The sequence below is a fragment of the Nannobrachium achirus genome (assembly GCF_963921795.1).
Source record: "Nannobrachium achirus genome assembly, chromosome: 14".
NCBI classification, from domain to species: Eukaryota; Metazoa; Chordata; class Actinopteri; order Myctophiformes; family Myctophidae; genus Nannobrachium; species Nannobrachium achirus.
In genome coordinates this window covers 45,616,224-45,643,124 of record NC_137821.1, presented here as the reverse complement: position 1 = coordinate 45,643,124, position 26,901 = coordinate 45,616,224, and positions in this window count along the sequence as shown.

The following is a 26,901-nucleotide window of genomic DNA, read 5'->3' as shown; positions in this document are numbered from 1 at the left end:
CAACTGAACAAGAAGGTAAGTGGTTGCACACATTGTGTGGGGATTGGTATTGTTTGATACAAACGACTAACCTTGAAGAACTGTCTTTATTAGAAATTAGGAGATACATTTTCATACATTTTCACAAAACTTTGTTCTTTCTTTTTTTTTTTTTTACTATTTAGTATACTTCAACTGTACTTTGACACATTGTGTGAGCTTGTAGAGCTATTTGAAATATTGAAAAATGTTTTTCAAAATAGTAAAAAAGCGTTTAAGGATAAGGCATATGGCCCTAGATTTGCACAGCCTCTACTTTCTCCAACTTTTTAATACCAAGCCATTCATCATTACAGATGAACCAAACTGGGGAGGTTGAGCAGTCCTGTAGAGAACCCAAAAGGAGGAAGATTGAGCACCAGGTTTGTTGTGTTTGTGTTATTGCATTTTATAGATATTACCATGTGTTATCTATCATCTTTGTTGAGTTTTTGTCACAAATAGTCTAACATTTAATGTAGTAGCCTATGTTGATGGTGTCCTCCTTTTTAATGGATAACTATTAAAAGTTAACTATTAAACCATGTATATGATCATTGTTTGTGTGATATTGCCTTTTATTTTTTTCCACAATTCACATATTCACGAATTGTCTTTTCTGTATGTCATTTTACAGGCGCACGTAACAGCGACAGTGTTGGAGGCCTGTTTCGTCCCTCTGTCAGGTGTAAGGTTGAACGGTGGACTGTTGGATGTGAAGGATGAAACAGTTCCATTGGATATTTCTAACCCTGTGGAATACACAGCTCTTCCACAAAGTGAAATGGTAATTTGATTATAAATTATATCTGTTGGTTGAGGCCTTATTACACCACATTGAACCCTAGAAAACAACAATATATCTAACAAAACTACACACTCTAATGATGTTAGAAAAAAAAAGTCTAGAAGATCAACAGAAATCTGTTCACTCAGATGAGACTGTACAACATGTATTTATGGAATAATTGTGAAACATTTTTTTATGAAGGTGGAGTCAAAGGCATCCCCTGACAGAGTGGAAGTACTCATAAAGGAAGAGAGTCTTTGTATGCCGTGCACAAGATACACTGAAGGTGAGAGCGATGATGATCATAATGCTTGCTTGGGCTCTCGCAGTGCAGTTGTGGCTGGGATAGAGTTGAACCATTGAATTCAGATGAATGCACCGATTTCTGTGGTCAAACAATGTGATTGCTCCAGTGTGAACGTGACAAGAGACATGTATTCAAAAGGAGGCAAGTTGTGTCATGTATATAGATATGGGAAGACAGAAAAGTGAACAGCACAGTGTTTTGACAAGCTATGCTGGGGGACACACCGAGATATGCACACAGAACGTCATGCATGCACATAATCAATGCATTATTTAAATACATACATGGACTACTGGGTGCCATTCGGGAACAATGTTTGGTGGGAGTGCGTGCCCTTCTTGTTATGCAGTCAGACTCGGTACCCATTGTGTGTCTGGCGTACCCATTTGTCAGAGTCTTTATTGTGGGCTGGCTTTAGTGATCACACACTAGTTGTCCTCAATGTATTTTTTAGACACATAAAAGGGACATACATGGATTTGTGGGTTTCTATGTTCCTTCCCTCTCAGCACATCCCTACCACAGGTCTGTGGGATTGTTGGATGCATTCATTCATTCATATGTGCTCAGCATATGCCTACTACTGATATGCCATGTTTTGGCTTGCCATGCTTCCTTTGTTATGAAACATGACAGGATCGTTGCCACATTGCCAAACACAAATGTTTAAACTTGTTGAAATAAAACTGGTTCTGCCTCAAAAGAGTGTCCTGACTGAACTATGAATTTATTTTCCTCCTCCTAGACGGTGTCCCTCTTTGTAAAGAGGAGTCTTCACCAGAACAGAAGGAGCAGGGTTCCAGACCGATCAAGAAGGAACCAGAAGCTCCACAGATCAAAGAGGAACAGGAGGAGCTGTTCCAAACACCAGAGGATGTATTTTCTAATGTACGTGATTTCTTAGATTTTTCCTTCTTATCTTATCCATTAATAAAAATTACTTAGAAAAATAATGAAATAATAATAAATTAAATCTCATTGTATTTTCTCATTTACAGGCTTTTGTTGTGTCCAATGATGATGGTGAAATGGACGAGCCAGTCAACCTCTACCAAGCCCTTAACAAACAGTCAGTCAAACTCTCTGCAGAGTATGAAGAGAAGATTCGAAAGTTAACGGAGACCCACGATACTGCAATGACACAGTTGAAAGAAGATCACCGGGCAGATATCGCAGCACACCAGAACGAAATGCAGCTAGTGAGGCAAAGCATTAAGGACACGACACAAAACATGCCTATTGCATATGAACAAGCTGCATTTGACCTTGCACATAGAGAGAGCGATTTGAAAGAGAGAGAGGAGCTGTTCAGGCAGAGAAAGGCTGATATTATTTCCGCAGCTACACCAACGCAGGCAGTGGTTGACGAAGGATACTGGAAACTCAAATGGCAAGAGTTGGAAATGGAGAAAAGGTTCTGTGACAGAGAAAGACAGTTGGAGAAACAGATGGAAGAGAGAGGGAGACAGGTGGAGGAGAAAGAGAGAAGGACAGCACAGAGAGAGACAGCAGTCGAGGAGAGAGAGAGACAGATAGAGCAGAGAGAGGTGTCTCTCGGTGCGACAACAGTGTTACCAAAACAGCTGGCAGACATAGAACTGTGTGAAATATCGCATTATCAACAGGCAGAAATCAGTCGCTTACTACAACTGGATGGTAACCGTCCAGAGCGCTATGCCACTCTGCTGTTCAGCTATGTTACGCCTTTACACATGTATCATGCTTGGGTGAAAAGAGTCAACTGGTACGGTACTGGGGTGAAATCTATACTTCCGCAGAACTTGAAAGACTTTATTTTAAACTCTTGCCAAGAAAGGTTCTATTCCGTTCTATTTCCCTGAAATGACTGCTGCAGCAAGGCAATCCATTGTTACCAAAATTAATGACAATCTCCGTAAAAGAAGAGATTGGACTAACCGACTGTGATTGTTTTCAATTCACGCAGGCAATGTTTGATTTTATGTGCCATGTAAACCTTCTCAAAGATAACCTGATGAAGTTCTAGACTGAAACATTGTTATTCACACAGTAAAACATTGTAATTGCATTTGAAGACAGTGTATGGGAGTTTGGTCTTTCAATGTGATGCTGTATATGTTGCCTACTGCCTTACAGTATGTTTCCAAATAAAGAACACATTCAATAGAACAAGTTTGATATTTTCCAAGGATACAGAATACAGATTACTGACATTTATATATTTATTGTATTATATGGGCATATATAGCATGTAGGCCTATTATTTATATTAGAAGTTCACAGCCCTATGCAAACTTCTAATACAATCGTCAATCAATCAAACCCTTCGGACCGCATGTAGAGATCTACGTTGCAGCAGTGATCCAACTGATATGGCCATATATGGAGATCTGTTTCAGTCAGTCCTTGCACACCTGCCCACATGTCCCTAGTGTCCAGGTGCCCACTGCCCACCTCTCCAAGTGCCCACATGCCCCTATTGTCCAGTTGTCCAGGTGCCCACATGTCCTTGGTGTCCAGGTGCCCACCTCTCCAAGTGCCCACATGTCCCTAATGCCCATATGGTTTTGGTGTCCAGTTGTTCAGGTGGCCACCTCTCCAACTGCCCACATGTGCCTAGTGCTCAGATGGTTTTGGTGGCCTGTTGTCCAGGTGGCCTGTTGTCCAAGTGCCCACATGTCCCTAGTGCTGTGTTGTCCAGAAGACCACCTCATCATCTGAAATCACACATGAGGGTTCATACTCAGAGAAAGCCCTATAGCTGTACAGTTTTGGCAGCTAGTCAAGAGGGTAGTCTGAAGCAGCACATGAGGATTCATACAGGGGAAAAACACACAGCTGTACACTATGTGACAAAAGCTTTATTGGTAATAGTTATCTGAAATCACACATGAGGATTCATACAGGTGAAAAGCCCTTTAGCTGTACTGTGGGTGGCTGCAGCTTTAGTCATTTTACAACTCCTGAAGATGCAGATTCATAGATTCTTTATTTAGCACTTATTGTAATATTATTCCTGAAGGCGAGGGGTATTTTCACATTCACGGTTTTGCATCCTTCCGTTAAACATCCAGACAACGTTGCGGTAGTTCTCTTCACAGAAGCGAACACAGGCAAAGCATCCGCAGCAAGTCTCATCATCCCATCACAGAATCGAGCCAGCCAGTGGGGTTGTTGCCAGATTCTAATTTGCGAGAGAAACAAGCAACCATGTCTATAACAATAAGCCAAAAATAAGCAACTAGGGCATGTCAGTCAAACTGTATTGTCTAATATTGTTTTAGAACAATGGTTCTCAACTATTTTCATGCCAGTAGCCACAGATCCTCACTCTCTTCTCCTAATAATTTTGCCTTAATTAATTAGATATTAACTAGGTACATAATAATGTTTGAAAAATAGCAGATCTTCAAGCTCGAGCTTGTAGATCAGCTATTTTCAAATAGCCAAGATATACATTTTGGATATTTTGGATTACTTAAAAACTCATCTCCATCCCAAATGATGGAGAAATGACACCTCTTGAGTAATTGCTTGAGTACTTGGCCATGTTCCACACATCTGCCGAGTGGTGGACACTGTTAGATATGAATTATTATACATAATTCTATGTTTGTGTATGAGTCTCATATGACCATATAAGATATATATATGAACTGAACGTACAGTATGAGACCACATTTTGGTCGGATACTGTAGGGTCAGGCTAAAGATTACAGGTCATAATAACTTTAGACTATGAAATCATGATATACTGTATAAGTCACGAGTGGTGGAAAATAACCAGCACTACGTGGCACTTTCTTCCTGTTATTTCCTTGTTATGATATGGGAACAAATCAATGAGTTCCTACTACTTCCTTGTTATGATATGGGAACGAATCCATGAGTCCCACGAAGATCTTACTGTCATAACTGTATGTCTTTATATACTGAATGTAACTTCCATTTTGGGAGAGAGAATCCTCTGCCCTGCCGCCATGGTGGGGAGAGAGAGCATTATCGAGCATACCACTAGGATGGTATGCCCACTGTCTGTCTTCCTTGTCTGTCTCTCCTCAATACAGCAATCTAAGAAATATAGTCCTTTGGCTCGTCTCTTCTTATTTTAACTATGGATTTAGAGATCCATAATTTATTTATTAATTGGTCCTTCGAGAAAGGTCAAGCTGCGGTGCGTTTGACCAGCCAGGGGGGGACTTGAGACCGGTACTGTACGGTCCTTCTCTCACCAGGGCTGGTCAAAACGCTCCGACACGCTTTAAAAGAACCAGACATTTGGAATTTATCTCTACATTGCTGTATTTTCAGACAAAGGATTTTATTTGACAACAGTGTTAACTGAGTTTTGGATTAATGTGGAACCGCGTGGACATCCGGGAGCAGCGGACCGTGTTGGACCGTCGGACAAGAAGAGGTTGGATACTCCCCCGGTCCTGGGCTGCACCTGGATCTCTGCGCTTGGCAAATTCCTAAGTTGATTAAGATAAGTACATATTTACTAAGTCCCCGTAACGCGTTGTGTCTTTGAACTTTGAATTAACGATGTTAATGTTATGATAATTAAGATGATTTGTGAAGTATGTTCTCCCTCCGTCTGGAGGAGTCCGATAGCTCCTAATAATGTTTTGGTTTGACACGCGTCGTAAATTAACCCTTATCTATAGACACAGAATGGTCGTAAAATTCACTCCGTTTCATCTTACAACGTTTCAAGGTGGTGATCAACACTTTAATCTATTTTTACCTATCTCTCCGTTTGGCTTCTCTCCCTCTCATGGGGAAGCAGAGACAAATATTTTCAGACTTAAACTTTTTTTTCGGTACCGTTTTGTTGTCTTTTTGTTGTTTGTTGAGGTTAAGGTGGGATTCGCCCCGTTTGGTCACGGAGGCTAGAGCCCACCATGGGGTTTACGGGTTTTTTGCAAGGCTCATCCTCTCAGTCCTCGTGTGGGACTGGGCTTGACCCGGACTGATGTTAAAACGGAACGTTATCAGGGGGGTAGGAAAGTTAGTCTTTTGACCAGCATTAAGACGTAACCAATAGGCGCCACAGTATGTCTAATGTCCAGTATTATTTTGTTATCTGTCTGTTTTGGTACCGAATTCACTCCGTTTACTCTACGCCTCTCACTCCCTCGCTTGCCCTCGCGAAGCAGAGTGGGGGAGTCAGAAGCAATATGTTTATCTTTAAGACCGTTTTTACTGACCAGTTCTGTTTTCTGTAATATTAAATACTTTTAAGACGTTTTAAAATGTCTCTGAGAAATTAAAGTTAAGATTTAAGATTAAGAATAACTAACTAAATTATGATGTCTAAATTAATATAATATGTTGTAACGTTAAGATTTAAAACCTGCTAGAGGCTTCTGGCTGTGTTTGAGTATAATTTCATTTATTTGATGACTTTTCTGTGAGAATGAATTTACTGTCCTGTATGTGTGTGCGAGCAGAAGATTTGTGCGTGTGGGTGCTGCTTCAGTAAACCCCCCCCCTCTCTGACTCCCATCTCTGTATGTGTGAGTGCGGGCATGCGCCTGTGTGTGCGTAAATGTCGCTTTAACCCCTTATCTGTTCCACTCCCTCTCCATCACTCTTGTGTGAGTGTGTGCGTGAGCGTGCATGTGACTATGATTCATGCCTGTTGAGGTGTGTGCGTATGTGTGCCTGTGTGCCTGGGAGACATCTGCAGCCTTCAAGGTCAGATGGTCTGTGTGTGAGAGAATTGCTTTGGGAACAAGTGTCTCTGTCTCTTCCATTTTCAACAACATTCTGACTGTTTACTGTCTATGGTATTTTGTTTAAGTTCTATCCTGTCTTGTTATGAATACATTTTAGAAAAACTCCATTACCCATAAATCTCTTGGTTGGGAACGTCATGTCCCTGTTTACCATAACAACCAAATTAGACCCCATTGCTGAGAAGGACACAAGGTCGCTTCTCGCCCCTGAGGCGTATTACTTATCACTGACAGTTTCAACTGTCCGTCTCCCCTGTACCCACTGCTACTGTACTGTACTGTAGTGCATGAATTAAAGCCCTTTTCATTGATTTAAACAATTTAAATTACTTTATTTAACTTTTATGTCACAACTATAAGTTGTAACAAAAGGGGAGTGTTTAAGGATTAATTTTGATTTTAATTTCATTTTGATTTGATTTTAATTTATTTAATTTGGTTTTTCATTGATTTAAGATTTATTTGAAACTTAATTTGAAATATTTCTGTTTACATGGGCTTGAGACTGGACGGAGAGAGGAATGCAGAGTGTGGGGAGGAAGGAATCGGGTCATCATCATCGAAAACAACCTGACTGAGGCGGGCTGCAGACGAACCACCATCTGAAAGGCCAGACCAGTGCACGAGCCAATCCACCGCAATCGGCACGAGTAAAATCGTGCCTTGTCGGTGAGTTTTCTGTTGCACTGTTGTAATGCCATGTAGTACTACACACGCTACCTGAAGAATTAAATTGTTATGAACAAATGACTGGCCAAGGAGAAGAAAGAAGACGACCCAGACCCAGAAGAACCCACAGCTCCTGCGTCCTCCTCCACGCCGTCTCTCCACTGCCCCAACGTCATCACCGTCATCATCGACTTTTCAATTCATCTTTCATTGTTTTCTTTCTTTATTCTTAATTTTTATCTGTCTTCATTAATCTGTACAAACGATGAAATGAAGTGTCATGTTTCTTTAAACTTTAAGGATTTATTACAGTTACCTTTAAAAAAATATTACAGTCCTTTTCGAAATTTGAATTTATAAATATTATTAAAGTCTTCATAATATTATTATTATTATTACCCTGATAAAATGTTTAATATGGAGGTCATATGAACCTCATACAAATATGAAAAGGATAGATTGTTAGATATGAATTATTATACATAATTCTATGTTTGTGTATGAGTCTCATATGACCATATAAGATATATATATGAACTGAACGTACAGTATGAGACCACATTTTGGTCGGATACTGTAGGGTCAGGCTAAAGATTACAGGTCATAATAACTTTAGACTATGAAATCATGATATACTGTATAAGTCACGAGTGGTGGAAAATAACCAGCACTACGTGGCACTTTCTTCCTGTTATTTCCTTGTTATGATATGGGAACAAATCAATGAGTTCCTACTACTTCCTTGTTATGATATGGGAACGAATCAATGAGTCCCACGAAGATCTTACTGTCATAACTGTATGTCTTTATATACTGAATGTAACTTCCATTTTGGGAGAGAGAATCCTCTGCCCTGCCGCCATGGTGGGGAGAGAGAGCATTATCGAGCATACCACTAGGATGGTATGCCCACTGTCTGTCTTCCTTGTCTGTCTCTCCTCAATACAGCAATCTAAGAAATATAGTCCTTTGGCTCGTCTCTTCTTATTTTAACTATGGATTTAGAGATCCATAATTTATTTATTAATACTTTCCATACAAACTAGAAGTCACACTTTATGTGTGAATGGGTGAGATTGATGAAGGGCACCATAATCTCCTCCATTAGCATGCATATGGGTACACTCACTCCCTTTGTTCAAGTACAAAATGTTTGAAAATAGCAGATCTACAAGCATATATTATATAAAGGTCCTTTACACGTGTACATCAAATTTTATTTTCTGCAGAGTAGAAGTTTTTTTTTTGTCAAAAATAAATTATGAATAATGAATTTATTTATATAGCACATTTCCAGATGTAGCCCCCACAGTTAGTACCAGCCATGAACCAGCGACAACAGCCCTGCTAATCGGGCTCAGCCCTATTAGCACGACTGGTTGTGCGTTGGACTGGCGAGTGGGAGTCCCGGGTTCAATCCCCGCTTCCGCGTATCACTACAATCTGGCGTTGTCGGCAGGATGAGGGGCGTGGTATCCTCGTGTGAGGGACAGGTCCACGTCGCATGCGGCGGTCCGCGGCGTGAAGTGTGAAGCGCGAGGGCGCGCTCCAAAGATCAGGGGGGTGATTGTAGCCCCCACAGTTAGTACCAGCCATGAACCAGCGACAACAGCCCTGCTAATCGGGCTCAGCCCTATTAGCACGACTGATTGTGCGTTGGACTGGCGAGTGGGAGTCCCGGGTTCAATCCCCGCTTCCGCGTATCACTACACAGACATAGTCACAAAGTGCTTTACAGAGCAGGGTAAAAGAACAACAAATGGAAATGGTGTCATTTCTCCATCATTTGGGATGGAGATTAGTTTTTTAAGCAGGCTGAATTTTTAAATGGCTGAATGCTCGATTGGCTGAACATTTTAACAGTTGAGGTCTGTACTGGTAACTTGTTTGAAAAGTATTTTAACTGGCAATTATGTCTGTAGGTTTTAGTCAAACTGAAGCACATTTCACATGCCTGCGTGCACATATTTAGCTGTACTGTGTGTGACAGCAGCTTTAGTCATTTTACAACTCCTGAAGATGCAGATGAATCTATCTATGAGATTCATTATTTAGCACTTATTGTAATATTCCTGGAGGAAGAGGGGCAATTTCACATTCACGGTTTTGAACCTAATTGTTATTTAAAAAAAAATAAAGCACAATCATTGCACAAATCATTACTAAATAATTGAGAGCTATTTTTTCTAAAACTGAGTTGTGTGAAGTTATTGTGTGCCTTTTCTAGTAGCTAAAGGGTTCATTTGGTCACTAGACAGTTGACGCTAAGTCAAGGTTACTAGTTCAAAGATCACCGAGGGGACCGCTACATGCTCAACCCTGTAAAAGCCAAATATATGGATGAAAAACATTATAGGTGTCACCTTTCAGATGTTTTTCCAGTAGAAACAATTTGAATACAAATGATTTCCAATCTTCCCACATCATTCACACAATACTGTTGAGGGCTATACTAACTACTTATCATATTAAAAGGAATACGTGCAAATGAGTTGTCCCTCCATTCAGCAATAGGGATACACACCCTAATTAACCAATTCTCACCTGTCCTTTAACAATGGGACAAGCATCTTCCAAACCATTCTACAGAATCCTGTGTCTTCTAACTGACACTGATACAGTTTCAAACCTGGCACCAGAAATGTTTAGATTTTGTAAACTGGCACTGATGTATTTAAAGGACAACTTTGGTATATTTTAGATTGTAATTAGAGAAAAGAAAAGATGAGTGTTCTTTTACTGTTTTCTATCGTGTATGCCATTTTAGTGATGTTGATTTCAGTGGTTGGGGCATGTGTACAAGTGACTAAATATGTATTTAAGACACAATAAGGCGTCAATACTATTTACTCTACTAGTCCCCATAACTTATGGGCCACACATCTAACCATGAAAGATTGTGTAGCATCTTGGGAATGGGGCTTATTATATTTAGCCCCTGACCACTGAAATCAAATCATTAAAATTGCTAAAACGATAGAAAGCAGTAAACTAAAACATTTTAACCCTCATCTTACTTTTCTCAAATTACAATCCAAAATATCAACCCTTGTTGTAAAAATCCAAGGGATATGTTTTAAATGTCCACTTATGTGTTAAATAGCTCTATATTCCAATAGTAGTCGATGAGATCAAGTGTTTGTTCATTAACTGGGATCTCTGTGTTACCAGCTCTGTATCAAACAGAGCTGGGCATGTCCCACTGGAACATGCCCGGCCCTGTTCAAATAAAGGGACCCGATACCGATCATAATGTCCGCCGTCCGCGTTGTCTAAAACCGTTTTACGTTAGAATTTGTTCAGGGGGAAAAGGTGGATGAAAAACATCTGACGTTAGATGTCACCTTTCAGATTCAGTTTTTGCAGAAGAATAAGTATTTTCCAGTAGTAACAATTTGAATATAAATGAATTCCAATCCTCACCATTCACACAATACTGTTGGGGGCTATTCTCACTACTTATCATACTAAAAGGAATACATGCAAATGAGTTGTCCCTCCATTCAGCAATAGGGGTACACACCCTAACCAATTCTCACCTGTCCTTTAACAATGGGGCAAGCATCTTCCAAACCATTCTACATTACAACATAGAGAATCCTGTGTCTTCTAACTGACACTGATACAGTTTCAAACCTGAAACCAGAAATGTTTAGATTTGTGTAAACTGGCACTGATGTATTTAAAGGACAACTTTGGTATAGCCTATTTGAGATTTTTATAAGAGAAAAGAAAAGATGAGTGTTCTTTTACTGCTTCTATCATTTTTGCAATTTTAGTGATGTTGATTTCAGTGGTTGGGGGCATTTGTACAAGTGGCTAAATATGTATTTTTAGACACATTAAGGCGTCGATACTATTAACAGTACTAGTACCCATAAGTCACATCTGCCCATGAAAGATTGTGTTGGATCTTGGGAATGGGCTTATTGTGTCTAAAAAGACATTTAGCCCCTCACCACTGACATCAAAATCATTAAAATTGCTAAAACGATAGAAAGCAGTAAACATTTTAACCCTCTGTTGTAAAGATCCAAAGTTGTCCTTTAAAGCGTGTGTAAGGGATATGTTTTAAATGTCCATTTATGTGTTAAATAGCTCTATATTCCAATAGTAACCGATGAGATCGAGTGTGTGTTCATTAACTGGGATCTCTGTGTTACCCCAGCTCTGTATAAAACATACTAACGCAACCAGGAGACAGAACTCATGCAGGATACAGGATAAACAAGCACAATGGAAGGATAAAACAGAGAAACTAACAGAAAATATTGGTAACTGGGACAATTTATCAAAATTGATGGTGATTAATGGTCACCATTAGAATATAGGGCTTTAAACTTTTAACAAAAGTTAAAGTCATTAATATACCTGGATTGATTTGGGGGTTTGTATTGCAAAGTACACCGTGTCCGTGATGCCATCACGACACCGGTGTACTTTGCAGTACAACCCCTGAATCAATCCTACAGTTCTTGGCAACACAGAATAAGGGGGGAACCTTTTTTGTATTTCCACACAACTCCTCTAATGTATATTAATGAAATAGTTCAATATTGAAAATGATTGGTTTTCTCCTTTAAGATTGTTTTAGACATAAGTAAAACGCAATTTAAAATAGTGCAAGCAAGCATGCAAGGCATGCTATTAAATCACACAACTGTGTGTGCTGATAGTTGATGTTAATAGTAGGCCTGGGATGCGATTAAAGTTTTTAATCTAATTACAGGCTCTGTGATTAATTAATCGCAATTAATCACATTTTAATCGCACATCGATATTTGACCTGAGAAGCATTTTTTTCAAGTAAAACACATTTTGTTGTAGCCTACGAGTGAATCAACAAGTGAGATTTTTAAATCTAAATTTCTCATCCACTGGGCCAAGCAAAGCGCTCTGATCGGCTACTTCTCCCTTTGCGTTTGTTGTCTCTTCTTGGTTGGTGCATTGCTATGATCGGTATGCCCGAAACTGAAGGTTCTGTGGTGCAAAAACTAAGTGCGATTAAAATTAGTTACATTTTTTAATTACAATTTTCTGTAATTAATTAATCGCAATTAATCAGTTAAAGTTAGTTAATAGTTAATGTTCATGTCAGCTCAGGGCTATCTGAAACATCTTAGCTCCCCCCACTTCCTTTGCTCTGCTCTGATTGGTTGAGTTAAAAGTGTGAAAACGCCCCCCCCCCCACCAGGTAGCATATAAGTACTGTACCATGTAACACTGTAGTCTATGTTGTTTGTGCTTTCACCAAACTCAGAGACAAGACAGAGAGCCATTTCCAAGGATTTTGAGGAACAACTGAACAAGAAGGTAAGAGGTTGCACACATTGTGTGGGGATTGGTATTGTTTGATACAAACGACTAACCTTGAAGAACTGTCTCTATTAGAAATTAGGAGATACATTTTCACAAAACTTTGTTCTTTCTTTTTTTTTTTTTTTTTACTATTTAGTATACTTCAACTGTACTTTGACACATTGTGTGAGCTTGTAGAGCTATTTGAAATATTGAAAAATGTTTTTCAAAATAGTAAAAAAGCGTTTAAGGATAAGGGGTAAGGCATATGGCCCTAGATTTGCACAGCCTCTACTTTCTCCAACTTTTTAATACCAAGCCATTCATCATTACAGATGAACCAAACTGGGGAGGTTGAGCAGTCCTGTAGAGAACCCAAAAGGAGGAAGATTGAGCACCAGGTTTGTTGTGTTTGTGTTATTGCATTTTATAGATATTACCATGTGTTATCTATCATCTTTGTTGAGTTTTTGTCACAAATAGTCTAACATTTAATGTAGTAGCCTATGTTGATGGTGTCCTCCTTTTTAATGGATAACTATTAAAAGTAAACTATTAAACCATGTATATGATCATTGTTTGTGTGATATTGCCTTTTATTTTTTTCCACAATTCACATATTCACGAATTGTCTTTTCTGTATGTCATTTTACAGGCGCACGTAACAGCGACAGTGTTGAAGGCCTGTTTCGTCCCTCTGTCAGGTGTAAGGTTGAACGGTGGACTGTTGGATGTGAAGGATGAAACAGTGCCATTGGATATTTCTAACCCTGTGGAATACACAGCTCTTCCACAAAGTGAAATGGTAATTTGATTATAAATTATATCTGTTGGTCGAGGCCTTATTACACCACATTGAACCCTTGAAAACAACAATGTATCTAACAAAACTACACACTCTAATGATGTTAGGAAAAAAAATAAGTCTAGAAGATCAACAGAAATCTGTTCACTCAGATGAGAATGTACAACATGTATTTATGGAATAATTGTGAAACATTTTTTTTTATGAAGGTGGAGTCAAAGCCATCCCCTGACAGAGTGCAACTACTCGTAAAGGAAGAGAGTCTTTGTATGCCGTGCACAAGATACACTGAAGGTGAGAGCGATGATGATCATAATGCTTGCTTGGGCTCTCGCAGTGCAGTTGTGGCTGGGATAGAGTTGAACCATTGAATTCAGATGAATGCACCGATTTCTGTGGTCAAACAATGTGATTGCTCCAGTGTGAACGTGACAAGAGACATGTATTCAAAAGGAGGCAAGTTGTGTCATGTATATAGATATGGGAAGACAGAAAAGTGAACAGCACAGTGTTTTGACAAGCTATGCTGGGGGACACACCGAGATATGCACACAGAACGTCATGCATGCATGCACATAATCAATGCATTATTTAAATTCATACATGGACTACTGGGTGCCATTCGGGAACAATGTTTGGTGGGAGTGCGTGCCCTTCTTGTTATGCAGTCAGACTCGGTACCCATTGTGTGTCTGGCGTACCCATTTGTCAGAGTCTTTATTGTGGGCTGGCTTTAGTGATCACACACTAGTTGTCCTCAATGTATTTTTTAGACACATAAAAGGGACATACATGGATTTGTGGGTTTCTATGTTCCTTCCCTCTCAGCACATCCCTACCACAGGTCTGTGGGATTGTTGGATGCATTCATTCATTCATATGTGCTCAGCATATGCCTACTACTGATATGCCATGTTTTGACTTGCCATGCTTCCTTTGTTATGAAACATGACAGGATCGTTGCCACATTGCACAAACACAAATGTTTAAACTTGTTGAAATAAAACTGGTTCTGCCTCAAAAGAGTGTCCTGACTGAACTATGATTTTATTTTCCTCCTCCTAGACGGTGTCCCTCTTTGTGAAGAGGAGTCTTCACCAGAACAGAAGGAGCAGGGTTCCAGACCGATCAAGAAGGAACCAGAAGCTCCACAGATCAAAGAGGAACAGGAGGAGCTGTTCCAAACACAAGAGGATGTATTTTCTAATGTATGTGATTTTTCCTTCTTATCTTATCCATTAATAAAAATGACTTAGAAAAATAATGAAATAATAATAAATTAAATCTCATTGTATTTTCTCATTTACAGGCTTTTGTTGTGTCCAATGATGATGGTGAAATGGACAAGCCAGTCAACCTCTACCAAGCCCTTAACAAACAGTCAGTCAAACTCTCTGCAGAGTATGAAGAGAAGATTCGAAAGTTAAATGAGACCCACGATACTTCAATGACACAGCTGAAAGAAGATCACCAGGCAGATATCACAGCACACCAGAACGATATGCAGCTAGTGAGGCAAAGCATTAAGGACACGACACAAAACATGCATATTGCATATTATGAACAAGCTGCATTTGACCTTGCACATAGAGAGAGCGATTTGAAAGAGAGAGAGGAGCTGTTCAGGCAGAGAGAGGCTGATATTACGTCAGCAGCTACACCAACGCAGGCAGTGGTTAACGAATTATACTGGAAACTCAAATGGCAAGAGTTGGAAATGGAGAAAAGGTTCTGTGACAGAGAAAGACAGTTGGAGAAACAGATGGAAGAGAGAGGGAGACAGGTGGAGGAGAAAGAGAGAAGGACAGCACAGAGAGAGACAGCAGTCGAGGAGAGAGAGAGACAGATAGAGCAGAGAGAGGTGTCTCTCGGTGCGACAACAGTGTTACCAAAACAGCTGGCAGACATACAACTGTGTGAAATATCGCATTATCAACAGGCAGAAATCAGTCGCTTACTACAACTGGATGGTAACCGTCCAGAGCGCTATGCCGCTCTGCTGTTCAGCTATGTTACGCCTTTACACATGTATCATGCTTGGGTGAAAAGAGTCAACTGGTACGGTACTGGGGTGAAATCTATACTTCCGCAGAACTTGAAAGACTTTATTTTAAACTCTTGCCAAGAAAGGTTCTATTCCGATGTCCCCGAAATGACTGCTGCAGCAAGGCAATCCATTGTTACCAAAATTAACGACAATCTCCGTAAAAGAAGAGATTGGACTAACCGACTGTGATTGTTTTCAATTCACGCAGGCAATGTTTGATTTTATGTGCCGTGCAAAGATAACCTGATGAAGTTCTAGATTGAAACATTGTTATTCACACAGTAAAACATAGTAATTGCATTTGAAGACAGTGTATGGGAGTTTGGTCTTTCAATGTGATGCTGTATCTGTTGCCTACTGCCTTACAGTAGGCCCTATGTTTCCAAATAAAGAACACATTCAATTGAACAAGTTTGATTTTTTCCAAGGATATACAGATTCAGAATACAGATTACTGACATTTATGTATTTATTGTATTATATGGGCATAGCCTGTAGGCCTATTATTTATACTAGAAGTTCACGGCCCTTCTGGCCGCATCTCGAGGTCTACGTTGCAGCAGTGATCCAACTGATATGGCCATAAATGGAGATCTGTATCAGTCAGTTCTTGCACACTTGCCCACATGTCCCTTGTGTCCAGGTGCCCACCTCTCCAAGTGCCCACATGTCCCTATTGCTGTGTTTTCCAGAAGACCACCTCCACTAATCAGAGAAAGCCCTATAGCTGTACAGTTTTGGCAACTAGTCAATATGGTAGTCTGAAGCAGCACATGAGGATTCATACAGGGGAAAAACACACAGCTGTACACTATGTGGCAAAAGCTTTATTGGTAATAGACATCTGAAATCACACACAAGGGTTCATACAGAGGAAAGGCCCTTTAGCTGTACTGTGTGTGGCAGCAGCTTTAGTCATTTTACAACTCCTGGAGATGCAGATTCATAGATTCTTTATTTAGCACTTATTGTAATATTATTCCTGAAGGAAGAGGGGTATTTTCACATTCACGGTCTTGAACCTAATTGTTATTTAAAAAAAATGTTGCACAATTATTGCACAATTATTTTTCTTGAGTTGTGTGAAGTTATTGTGTGCCTTTTCTACTAGCTAAAGGGTCCATTTGGTCACTAGACAGTAGACACTAAGTCAAGGTTACTAGTTCAAAGATCACAGAGGGGACAGCTACATGCTCAACCCTGTAAAAGCCAAATATATGGATGAAAAACATTATAGGTGTCACCTTTCAGATGTTTTTTCCAGTAGAAACAATTTGAATACAAATGATTTCCAATCCTCCCACATCATTCACACAATACTGTTGAGGGCTATACTAACTACTTATCATACTAAAAGGAATACATGCAAATGAGTTGTCCCTCCATTCAGCAATAGGGGTACTACACACCCTTGTCAATTCTCACCTGTCCTTTAACAATGGGACAAGCATCTTCCAAACTATTCTACAGAATCCTGTGTCTTCCAACTGACACTGATACAGTTTCAAACCTGGCACCAGAAATGTTTAGATTTTGTAAACTGGCACTGATGTATTTAAAGGACAACTTTGGTATATTTTAGATTGTAATTAGAGAAAAGAAAAGATGAGTGTTCTTTTACTGTTTTCTATTGTGTATGCCATTTTAGTGATGTTGATTTCAGTGGTTGGGGGCATGTGTACAAGTGACTAAATATGTCTTTAAGACGCAATAAGGCGCCAAAACTATTTACAGTACTAGTCCCCATAAGTCACATCTGCCCATGAAAGATTGTGTTGCATCTTGGGAATGGAGCTTATTATATTTAGCCCCTGACCACTGAAATCAAATCATTAAAATTGCTAAAACGATAGAAAGCAGTAAACTAAAACATTTTAACCCTCATCTTACTTTTCTCAAATTACAATCCAAAATATCAACCCTTGTTGTAAAAATCCAAGGGATATGTTTTAAATGTCCACTTATGTGTTAAATAGCTCTATATTCCAATAGTAGTCGATGAGATCAAGTGTTTGTTCATTAACTGGGATCTCTGTGTTACCCCAGCTCTGTATCAAACATACTAACTCGATCAGGAGACATAACTCATGCAGGATACAGGATAAACAAGCACAATTAATGGAAGCGATGAAACAGAGAAATTAACAGAGCATATTGGTAACTGGGACAATTGATCAAAATTTTGGTGATGAATGGTTCTATTGCTTGATTTAATTACTTTGTGTACCCACCTGGAACTAAATGTTATGTTATTTAAGACTTGGGGAGACTCCTGGCCCTGTTACTGAACAAGCACTATAGTAATGGTCACTATTAGAATAAATAGATTTGGGGGTTTGTATTGCAAAGTACACCGTGTCCGTGATGACATCACACCAGTGTACTTTGCAGTACAAACCCCCAAAACAATCCTCCAGTTCTTGGCAACACAGAATGGGGGGAATTTTTTTGTATTTCCACACAACTCCTCTAATGTATATTAATGACATAGTTCAATATTGAAAATGGGTGGTTTTGTCCTTTAAGATTGTTTTAGACATAAATAAAATGCAGTTTAAAAGAGTGCTTGCAATGCAAGACATGCTATATTAAATCACCCGACTGTGTGTGCTGAAATATTTCCAGATAGTTGATGTGCTATGTTAATGTTCATGTCAGCTCAGGGCTATTCGACGCATCCTAGCTCCCCCCACTTCCTTTGCTCTGCTCTGATTGGTTGAATTAAAAGTGTGAAAAAACCCTCCCCGGTATATAAGTACTGTACCATTTAACGCTGTAGTCTATGTTGTTTGTGCTTTCAGCAAATTCAGAGACAAGACAGAGAACCATTTCCAAGGATTTGACTTTGAGGAACAACTGAACAAGAAGGTAAGAGGTTGCACACAGTAATTGCGTGGAGATCGGTATTGTTTGCTACAAACTACTAACCTTGAAGAAGAGTGTCTTTATTAGAAATTATTTTTTTTACTATTAGAAAAACATTTTAGAATACTTCAAATGTACTTTGACACATTGTGAGCTTGTAGATCAGCTATTTGAAAAATGATTTTCAAAATAGTAAAACATGGTTTAAGGATACCAGGGTAAAGCATGGACAAGAATTGGGCCCTAGGTTTGCACAGCCTCTACTTTACCCACCTTGTTTTTAATACCAAGCCATTCATCATTACAGATGAACCAAAATGGGGAGGTTGAGCAGTCCTGTAGAGAAACCAAAAGGAGGAAGATTACGCACCAGGTTTGTTATGTTTGTGTTATTGCATTTTGTAGTTATTACCATGTGTTATCTATTATCTTTGTTGTGTTTGTTTTTGGTCACAAATAGTTAATGTAGTACTAGTAGCATACGTTGATGCCGTGTTCCACCCCCCCTTTTTTTTAATGGATAACTATTAAACCTGGTTTATGATAATCTTTTGTGTTATATTGCCTTTTATTTTTCCACGATTCAAATGTCTTATCTGCATGTCACGTCTGCATGTTTACAGGTGAACGTAACAGCGGTAGTGTTGAAGGCCTGTTTCGTCCCTCTGTCACGTGTAAGGTTTAACAGTGGACTGTTGGATGTGAAGGATGAAAAGGTTCCATTGGATATTTCTAACCCTGTGGAATACACAGCTGTTCCACAAAGTAAAATGGTAATTTGATTTTAAATGATATCTGTGGTCGAGGCCTTATTATTACACCACATTGACCCCTAGCAAAACAACACAGTAACACCCTAGCAAACAACACACTCTAATGATGTTAGAAACCAAGTCTAGAAGATCAACAGAAATCCGCTCCCTCTAACATGAGACTGTTCTACATGTAATTATGGAATAACTGTGAAACAATGATAAACAACAACTGTTTTTTTATGTAGGTGGAGTTAAAACCAGCTGTTATGGCAGTGTCCTCAAAGCCATCACCCGACAGAGATGTGAAACTACTCATAAAGGAAGAGAGTCTTTGTATGCCGTGCACAAGATACACTAAAGGTGAGAGCGATGATGATCCTGATGCTTGCTTGCGCTCAGAAAGTGCAGTCTGCAGTTGTTGCTGGGACTGATTTGTGTGCTGAACCATTGAATTCAGATGAAGAATGCACCGATTTCTGTGATCAAACATGATTTTGTGACTTGTACCTTTGTTATGAAACATGACTGGATCATTTCCACATTGCCAAATACAAATGTTTAAACGTGTTGGAATAAAACCAGTTCTGCTTCAAAGAGTGTCCTGACTGAACTATGATTTTATTTTCCTCCTCCAAGACGGTGTCCCTCTTTGTAAAGAGGAGTCTTCACCAGAAAAAAAGGAGCAGGGTTTCAGACCGATCAAGAATGAACCAGAACCTCCACAGATCAAAGAGGAACAGGAGGAGCTGTTCCAAACACAAGAGGATGTCCAAATAGAGGCTGGTGGGACAACGTTGACATTAGTAACAGTGAAAAGTTCAACTGATGAAAACAGAGAAACAGACCCTCCAGCCAGCACCTCCTACACACACAAACAAATGCAAGCTGGCACAGATGACATCACAACATCACAAGCAACCAGTGATGCTCAGCTCTTCTCCTCACACTGTTCTGAATCTGATACGGAAGACAGTGATGAGTGGGAGGAGGCCAGGGAAGCCCAGTCCGTTTTAAACACACACAAATCACACAATACACAACATGTGGGAGGACAAATGCCGTCTGTGAGCAATAAGCCTATCCACGGTGTGAAATCTTCAAAACATTGTCCGACCACAAAGACTCATAGTGGGGTAAATCCCTTTGTATGTACACTTTGCTTCTGAAGCAGCACATGAGGATTCATACAGGGGAAAAACCCTATAGTTGCACAGTTTGTGACAGCAGCTTTAATTGTAAAAGTAATCTGAAGAGGCACGTGAGGATTCATACAGGGGAAAAACCCTTCAGCTGTGAAATTTGTGGCAACCGCTTTAGTCAAGGGGGTAATCTGAAGCGGCACATGAGGATTCATACAGGGGAAAAGAAAGCCCTTTAGCTGTACTGTGTGTGTGTGTGTGTGTGTGTGTGTGTGTGTGTGTGTGTGTGTGTGTGTGTGTGTGTGTGTGTGTGTGTGTGTGTGTGTGTGGCAGCAGCAGCTTTAGTCATTTTTCAACTCCTGAAGATGCACATGCATATTCGTACAGGGGGGGGGAAAGCCCTATATCTGAACACTTTGTTTAAGCTTTTGCCTAAATTTTTGAAGCAGCACACGAGGGTTCAGTTTGTGGGCAAAGCCTTAGGGTTGTACATTATTTAGCAGAAGCTTTTGTCCATTTCTGAAGTTTAGAAATGTGCATGAGGAATATTCATTCTAATCCCAGTATGGCAAGCAACAGATGCTATAGTCTGCCTCACCACAAGCAGAACTTTTGGTTCCTTTGCGTCTATGCATTTACCTGTCCTGTAGCATATAGCCTATAGGTTTATAGTGTTGAGTCCACTGTGAAGTTTCCCATTGGATTCCTGTGGGAAATGCATTCTGTCTTACCATTTATATTACTGCTTGGGTTTGAGCTGAATGGAAAGTCCATCTGAGGAGGGATGTGTACATTTTCTACTGTACATAATATACTTTGTGTGTGTTTACAGCAAGACCACACAGTTTCAGCAGGAACTGTTTTTCTAGTTAGTGAATTGTCCCAGATATTGTAGTACTTTAAAGCCTTGACGTCATATTAATGTCAACAGGGATCATTCTATTGTGAATGAACCCAGGCAGTGCTTCATTTCTTAAATATGATTTAAACTGACAAGATAACAATGTCAATGTTTTCCACTTTTTATGATGTAACAAACCAAAGAAATGTGTACACTTTTGCAATGTTTTAGTGCTTATTAAGTTTGGAATCAGGATACCATTATTCATTGTATTATTATTGTTATTATTATAACAGTGAAGAAGTGAAGTGAAGAATTCACCGTCTGTGCTGCACAACAGTCCTTGTGTGGAGTCAGATGTGATGAATTGTTTATGGGAAAGTGCTGCTTATTTACATTCTCAAACGTTTTTTTTAAAGTCCCAAATCTCAAAAGCACTCCTGTGTTAAATATATAAATAGCTGGTCGGCAAGCTCACAATGCGTTGCACTTGCATTGCCACCCATTGTGAGCTTGTGGATGCAGACCTTCTCCTATATGAGCCCTTATGGTACAGTGGTTAAAATGTATATTTTATGGCAGGGGTCTTCAACAGGGGGTCTGAGACCCATAATGGGGTCCTGAGAGTCCCGTAGGAGAGGCCACCAAATATTTGTGTGATAGGATACTTTTACATGAACCCCAGCATGGAGAATTTAAGCCAAAAATAGCAGATCTACAAGCTCACAACGCCTCACAGTTCGAGGCATTGTGAGCTTGTAGAATGGCTATTTTTTGCAAAGAGGTTTGGTGTAGAGGAGAAAAAAGAGCAGACGTGTACAGAGCCAAAGGTCAGGTTTTTACTAAGTTTTGAGGGTTTAAATCAGGGATGTCAAACATACGGCCCGCGGCCCGCGAGATGATTCAATCCGGCCCAGGCTTATAGAGCATACATTTCTGAAAATAAAGGAAGTCTCTAGACCATTCCTGTCAAGAGTTATGATTTTTTTAAGAATTAACCTAACTAATGCCTGCTCACTGCAGGCTAGGTTTCTCCCACCAGCTGGCAGTGATTGAGTTGATTGATTGGAATGTTAAGTGATCAGCTCTCTCTCTCTCTGATGTTAAGTGATCGGCTCTCTCTCTGAAGATGACAGCATTGCTAGGAATGGGGTGCAGGGTCTGGCTATGAATAATACCTGAACATACCTTCAATATTCGAACTGTACAGTAATGATTACACATATTAGACATGGAAATTAATGTTGTTAAGAAAATAATGTATTTAAAAAAAAATTATAATAATAAAATGTAAAAGTTTTATTATTCACAGATATTTTCTGAATATGCCATTATTGTTCATTACTTAAAATAAAATACAATAAAAATAATTATTGTCCTGCATCAATAAAAAAATTGCAGCCATTTACAAATTATAGCAGAGACTATCAGGAATTGAATTATTCTATTATCAAAATGGTTTATTCTTATTGGCACTTCTTAAAGGAGTAGTTCACCCCCAAAATGCCATGGAGCCAATGGAGACTCATTCCTAAAACAGAAATGTGATTACAATAAATGTATGCCTATTGATTCCGGATGGGGACCCAAATTTGGGTCCCCATCCTGAATCAATGGGGGGAAGTGTACTATTATCACATTTTTGTCTTAGTAATGCGACAAATAAAATAAAAATATATTATTGAACTCAAGTCTCCATGGCGTGAGTAATCAAAGAAAAAAAAGTCATTTTGGGAATGAACTACTCCTTTAAACAAATAGCATCTCTCGTACCTAACTGCAACTGTAATACCAATAATGAAAGTAGCTATTTTAACACAATTTGTAAAATGATATACTGCTATACTGCTAGCTACAGCAGTGGCTGAGACGACAGGAAGAAAAACAGAGCGAACATCTGCGCGAGTGTGCATGCCATCCGATCCGCGACTGGTCAAGTCACCTTTCATCCAATGCGGCCCTCACCCCAAAATGAGTTTGACACCCCTGGTTTAAATGGTTGAATGTTTGAAAATATACATTAACTTAAGATGAATCCAACACTGATGATAGTGGAATCAAACAAGTCTACAAAGTTAACTATGACATTTATGAAAAGTTTTAATCGCAATAAAATGTTATACAATATGACTTCTTCATCTCTCTCTCTCAGCTAAGGATCTTGGCTTTTCCTTTGTATTATATGTACAATACATAAACCAATCGCAATAATAATGTGTGTCGTTGAAATTGAATCCCAAAGGCTTCAACCCGATTTGTGCAACTGGAGGTCCAGTCAAAACATTCCAGTGACCTTCTGCCAACTAAACTTGACATTGTCTTGGAATGCCCATTATTAGGACCGTTGTTCTATGTGCTCTGATAGCCTTTGCCTCTCAGTGATATTTTGTTCCATAAGTCAACTCAAAAACAAATGAACTGTCCCTTTTCAATGATATTTAATATAATTGAACCTGATAGTCATTGTTGTGCACAACTTGGAGCATAAATTCATTAATAGTGTGGTTTAAAAAAACTGCTTTTATAAGTTAAAAAGCGATCCAAGCTAATTACAACTGTTAAATTAAATAGATTTAAAATAACTCAAAAGCCCTCCTCACAGACCACCGAGGGGACCGATACAGTATATACATTGCAAACAAAAGTCCTCTGTCCTCATAAACAGGTTCAACCCTATAAGTCAAATATATAGATGACAAACATCTGACGTTAGGTGTCACCTTTCAGATGTTTTTGCAGAAGGCTAAGTGTTTTCCAGTAAACACTTTGAATTCAAATTAATTCCAATCCTCCACACCATTCACACACTACTGTTGGGGGCTATACTCACTACTTATCACACTAAAAGGAATACATGCAAATGAGTTGTCCCTCCATTCAGCAATAGGGTTACACCCTAACCAATTCTCACCTGTCCTTTAACAATGGGACAAGCATCCTCCTTCTACATTACAGCATGAATAAAAAACGTGTCTTCTAACGGATTAGATACAGTACATATAGTTTCAAACCATTAGGAAATAACAGAAAATAATTGGTAACTGAGACAATTGATCAAATTGATGGTGATTAATTTAATTAAATTGTGTACCTGGAATTAAATATTACGTTTATTTAAGAGTTGGGGAGACTCCTGTCCCTGTTACTGAACAAGAACTATAGGCTTAAAGGAGTAGTTCACCCCCAAAATGACTTATTTTCTATTGATTACTCATGCCATGGACCCTTGAGTTCAATAATATTTTTACGCCCATTGATTCCGGATGGGGACCCAAATGCATTTGGGTCCCCATGCACCGGAATCAATGGGGGTACATTTATTGTAATCACATTCAAAAAAATATTATTGAACTCAAGTCTCCATGGTAGAAAATAAGTCATTTTGGGGGTGAACTACTCCTTTAAACCTTTTAACATGGTTAAGATTGTTTTAGACATAAATTACAATTTAAAATAGTTCAAGCATGCATGTTATTAAATCACCAGCTGAAATGTTTCCAGATAGTTGATGCGCTATTTTAATGTTCATGTCAGCTCACTGAGCTCAGGGCTATTGGAAACACCCCCCCCCCCCCACTCCTTTGCTCTGCTCTGATTGGTTGAATTACATCCTCAGGTAGCCTATAAGTACTGTACCATGTAAAGTCATAGTCCATGTTGTTTGTGCTTTCAGCAAATTCAGAGACAAGACAGAGAACCATTTCCAAGGATTTGACTTTGAGGAACAACTGAACAAGAAGGTAAGAGGATGCACATTGTAATTGTGTGGAGACTTTACCGTAGTAATGGTCAGTGATCGGTATTGTTTGATACAAACTACTAACCTTGAAGAAAACTGTCTTTATTAACGATTAGGAGCTACATTTTTGTCCATGCTAAACATTTTAAAAATACTTAAAATAGCTGATGTACATTGATTGACACATTGTGAGCTTGTAGATCAGCTATTTGAAATATTTTAAATGTTTTTCAAAATAGTAAAACAAATGCAAAAGAGTTTAAGGGGTAAGGCATGGAAAAAAATGGGGCCCTAGATTTGCACAGCTTCTACTTTCTCCACCTTGTTTTTAATACCAAGCCATTCATCATTACAATTTACAGATGAACCAAAATGGGGAGTTTGAGCAGTCATGTAGAGAACCCAAAAGGAGGAAGATTAAGCACCAGGTTTGTTATGTTTGCGTTATTGCATTTTATCTATTATCATGTATTATCTATTATCTTTGTTGTCTGTTGAGTTTTTGGTCACACATCGTTTTTACATTTAATGTAGTAGCATATGTCGATGGCGCGTTCCATCCCTCCCCCTTTTTAATGGATAACTATTAAAACATAACTATTGATCATCTTTTGTGTTATATTGCCTTTATTTTTTCACAATTCTACTTTCATGAATTGTCTTTTCTGCATGTCATTTTACAGGTGAACGTAACAGCGGTAGTGTTGAAGGCCTGTTTCGTCCCTCTGTCACGTGTAAGGTTTAACAGTGGACTGTTGGATGTGGAATACACAGCTGTTCCACGAAGTAAAATGGTAATTTAATTATAAATGATATCTGTTGGTTGAGGCCTTGAACCCTAGCAAAACAACACACTAATGATGTTAGAAACCATGTCTAGAAGATCAACAGAAATCTGCTCCCTCTAAGATCAGACTGTACTACATGTATTTATGGAATAATTGTGAAACAATGATAAACACCAACTGTTTTTTTATGTAGGTGGAGTTAAACCCAGGTGTTTCAGCAGTGTCCTCAAAGCCATCACCTGACAGAGATGTGAAACTACTCATAAAGGAAGAGAGTCTTTGTATGCCGTGCACAAGATACACTAAAGGTGAGAGCGATGATGATCCTGATGCTTGCTTGCGCTCAGAAAGTACAATCAGCAGTTGTTGCTGGGACTGAATTGTGAGCTGAACCATTGAATTCGGATGAAGAATGCATCGATTTCTGTGATCAAACATTGCCACATACAAATATATGAACTTGTTGAAATAAAACTGGTTCTGGCTCAAAGAGTGGCACCTGACTGATCAATCATTCTATATCTATTTTCCTCCTCCTAGACGGTGTCCCTCTTTGTAAAGAGGAGTCTTCACCAGAACAGAAGGAGCAGGGTTCCAGACCAATCAAGAAGGAACCAGAACCTCCACAGATCAAAGAGGAACAGGAGGAGCTGTTCCAAACACAAGAGGACGTCCCATTAGAGGCTGGTGGGAAAACGTTTACATTAGTAACAGTGAAGAGTTCAATTTATGAAAACAGAGAAACAGACCCTCCAGCCAGCACCTCCTGCACACACACACAAATGAAAGCTGGTGCAGATGACTTGGAAACATCACAAGCAACCAGTGATGCTCAGCTCCTCTCTTCAAACTGTTCTGAATCTGATACCGAAGACAGCGATGAGTGGGAGGAGAACAGGGAAGCCCAGTCCGTTTTAAACACACACAAATCACACAATACACAACGTGTGGAAGGACAAATGCGGCCTATGAGCAATAAGCTGTTCCATTATGTGAAATCTTCAAAACATTGTCCGTCCACAAAGACTCATAGAGAGGCAAATCCCTTTGTATGTACACTTTGCAGCACCAGCTTTAGTCAAAAATTTCTTCTGAAGCGGCACATGAGGGTTCATACAGG